Consider the following 3,758-nt stretch of genomic DNA (forward strand, 5'->3'; position numbering starts at 1 on the left):
TCACTCTCCAGCTGGAAGCACTGAAGAGCATCTTTAACCCCTGTGCCATTTCACCCACATACAGATATGCACACAAATATAAACATACTTACCAAAGTATGTTAAAACTCCACGTGTATTTCAACTGCAAACACGTCCCAGAAGTGTGTACACTTCTTAGTCTAATTTTAGAGAAAGCGAGGGCTTCAATAGATGAACGTCTTCAACAGATGAAAAAGTGCTCAAAACATCTGCAAAATATAATGCCTAGTTTTATGCATGAAACTCCTCAGTTTCCAAGAAAACAAGATCATAAAAATCACAAACAGTCAAGCCTAAATTGAAGGAGACTTTTTAAATCTCCCAACCAACAGAAAATTGCAGGCACTTTTAAAGCACCACTGGAACAAAATTTGGGGAGGGAAGGAACATGCAGCAGCAGCTGACCTGTTTCTGTTTGGTTTCTTCTCTGCGGAGGAAACCAAACAACTTTACTTGCTCCCTCCGACCTGTCCTCAACTCACTTTCCAGCTGTTGCGATCCTAGGAAGAGCAGGAGAGCCGCCCTCCACGCTTCCATTCCGGGTCAGCCGGAAGAGGAGATTCCTCTGTTCTCCTCTCTAGAAATCCAGTACTCGCTTGTTTATACACCTTTCGGCTCCGTCGCTCCCCCTCCCGTTGGATGTCAGTATTCAGCAACCATCGATTCCGCTACGCCGGTATTGACGCCTTACTAGTCGCCGGGTGTTACAATACTCATTTCATGGAGCGCCATCTAGTGACATAAGGCTGAAAATCACTGTTCTTGTTTGCACCCATCCCATTGCTGGCAATGGGGAAAAAAAGTCACACATCACGTGACGTCGCCAGTTTGACAGCCATCAAGTGGTTTTCAACACGACCGACCACAGCGATAGTTTCACTTCGGATTGATCTCTGAACTGTTCTTTCGGATCTCCCAGGGATGCACCTATAGGAGGGGTAGGCAACTTTGGCTCTTTTGTGACTCGTGGACTTCAACTCCCAGAATTCCTGAGCTAGCTGTGCTGGCTCAGGAATTCTGGGAGTTGAAGTCCACAAGTCATAAAAGAGCCAAGGTTGTCTACCCCTGACCTATAGTTACCACAACTGAACCAGCGGTTTTGTTTGCAAGAAGCGAGAATTTAAACCAACATGAGGGGAGGGGGCGGGAAACGATGCATACACAAATAGCAACACTACACATCATTTGTGGCTCGGTGAATTCTGTTCCAGCCAATTATTCGTCCTGGGGGGCAAGGATAACTCCTCAAAAGCTATCTTTGCAAACTGAGGGAGGGTTGGGTCTATTTAACTTTGCTAGACTAAGCCGGTTGCTAGGCCCTGAAGTTCACGAAGTTCTTGTTTATGTGTAGCCCTAAATGATTGCCAGCTTCATCCTATTAATAGAAGAGTGAAACCTGCGTTTGAACCACATCTACGTAGGAGGAACTTTAACTGGCTTTCCCTCTGAATATTTTATCTGTATTGTTGGTGAGCTTAAATCTCACTAGAGGGCAGAATTGCTTTGAGCAGCCTTCCAAATCTCCAAAGGAGTTAGATTTGCAGCCTTATAATTCTCAAACAACTTGGGCTAAAGACTTGGAGGAAACTAGTTTGCAGAAAGCTGATCTAAAGATTCCTGTTCCTTTGCAGTGGTGGTTCTTGCCAGAGATCAAATCCTCTCTACATCCTAATATTTATAACTAATTTCTTCTGGCTCCCAAGGAGTTAAGACGTGGGAGAACCAGCAGGGCAGAGACTTCAAAGGAACCCGTTTCATTGATTGATGGTGGTCATGATTGTCTCCAAGCAAATGCCATGTGATTCCATAAAATTCCTTGCAAAGGGTTTCCATTAGATCAAAGCAAGAGTTGGATACACAGCAGGGCCCTAGACAAATGGGGCTTGGAAGGAGGAGGTGACCATCTACATTTGGTTAAAGGAAGTGATAAACCTTTCAAAGAAACATTTCGCAGTTTGCAAAAAGGGTGGTACCATATATGTGCACGCAAAACTATTTTTTAATTAGAAATGTTTCCTGTAATAAAATGTACAAATCAAACAAAAACAAATATAGAAAATAAAATATAAGCAGAAAAAGGCATTGGGGAAAAAGGAAAACCACACAATTCTACCTTTCACCCTTCTTTTGATCAAGTGATTGTCAACACACAGTCCTAGTTCTCTCCTTGGAAACAGAGCCTGGCTTGAAATTCAGGCTCAGAGAAATCCAGGCCAACATTTCCCTTCCATGTTGCTCATCTCTCTGCAGAGGAACAGGGAGATTTTCTTTATGCACAGGTGGTGAGCAGTAACCAGATCCTCAAGGTTGAGTCTCATTTCCGGACTCCATAGGTCAGAAAGGATCCCTGGGAATGAGACAGGACGCACCGACCAAGGTTTTCTCTGCCTGCTGCACAATTCCATCTGAGGCAGCCAAAATGCAAGGACCTTTTTAAGACTGGAGAACCAAGGCAAAATGTTCCTCTGAATGCTCACCCAGTATCCTATGCCAAGCAATGTTTTATTTTTTCCTGTGTTTCACCAACCCCTTTTAAAGGTTTCCACCTTGAAAATGACCTTCCTTCCACCGGTAGATTACATGAATCCAAAAACTGAAGGAAATTATTGTTGTTAGTTGCGAAGTCGTGTCCGACCCATCGCGACCCCATGGACAACGTTCCTCCAGGCCTTCCTGTCCTCTACCATCTTTTGGAGTCCATTTAAGTTCACGCCTACTGCTTCAATGACTCCATCCAGCCACCTCATTCTCTGTCGTCCCCTTCTTCTATTGCCCTCAATCTTTCCCAGCATTAGGCTCCTCTCCAGTGAGTCCTTCCTTCTCATTAGGTGGCCAAAATACTTGAGTTTCAACTTCAGGATCTGGCCTTCTAAAGAGCAGTCAGGGTTGATCTCTTCTAGGACTGACGGGTTTGAACGAAGGAAGGAACAAAGGAAATTAGACAAGGGCAAACAGTTCACCAGTTCACCTTGCCAATCTAAATGAAGGAATTTCATGCAACCACTTCCTAACTGATCTCAGCAGTAAGGAAAGAAACCTCGCATGGGAACATTTTCTCTATGGGTAATTCCACTATTGTTCAGAGATTTAAAATGGGGAATGATTGCAAAAAACAAGAGAATGGCACTGGGTACAGTGAAAGTAGTCCTCAACTTCCCAAAGGTGCTTTTTTCCAAGAGGCAACTGGATTTCCTTGGTTTTTTTTTAAAGACATTTTGCTTTGCATCCAAGAAGCTTCTTCAGTTCTTCAGAGCTGAAGAACTTCTTGGAGGAGAAGCAAAACATCTTCAAAAAAACAAGAAAGTCCAGTTGCCGCTTGAAAAAGCACCTTTGGGACAACCATGACCTGGATGCATGAGAATCTCCGTAAACACTGAGTCCTCAACTTACAATGACAAATCGGTCCAGAATTTTTTTATCCCTGGGTGATGTACTCATAAAAAGCCACTGCATAGCTTAGCATTGCCAATCCATGAAGTCCCAGTTACCTTTGTTAACTGAATCCTACAATAGTTACACAAGGAAACTTCCTGCCAGCTTCCCACAAGAAAAATCACTAGGAAAACCAGCAGGAATCTGGTTGGATGAGGGAGTGACAGAAGTACATGGAGATGGAGGGCAAAGCTGGGAAGGGTGCATGAGAAAGAATTTGCATGAAAGGCACCATGTGTGTCAGGAAAGGCGCACAGGCTGAGCAAGAGGCTCTGCATGAAATCACGGGGAGGGGGGGTATGCAG

At 44.1% G+C, this 3,758-nt stretch overlaps 1 protein-coding gene and 1 long non-coding RNA gene across 2 annotated transcripts in view; both read right to left on the minus strand.

Annotated features, from left to right (window-relative positions):
* Nucleotides 1–447, minus strand: part of LOC107296418 — a 2,888-nt gene extending 2,441 nt beyond the window's left edge. The window contains exons 1-2 of the long non-coding RNA XR_001549094.1: nt 427–447; nt 93–230 (exon numbers count right to left, since the gene is read on the minus strand). This is a non-coding gene — a long non-coding RNA (uncharacterized LOC107296418). The remainder of the gene's footprint in view (nt 1–92; nt 231–426) is intronic.
* Nucleotides 1–3,758, minus strand: part of LOC114922174 (zinc finger protein 208-like) — a 38,959-nt gene that overhangs the window by 3,848 nt on the left and 31,353 nt on the right. The window lies entirely within an intron of this gene.

The sequence above is a fragment of the Protobothrops mucrosquamatus genome, unplaced genomic scaffold (assembly GCF_001527695.2).
Source record: "Protobothrops mucrosquamatus isolate PMUCROS unplaced genomic scaffold, P.Mucros_1.0 scaffold2793, whole genome shotgun sequence".
NCBI classification, from domain to species: Eukaryota; Metazoa; Chordata; class Lepidosauria; order Squamata; family Viperidae; genus Protobothrops; species Protobothrops mucrosquamatus.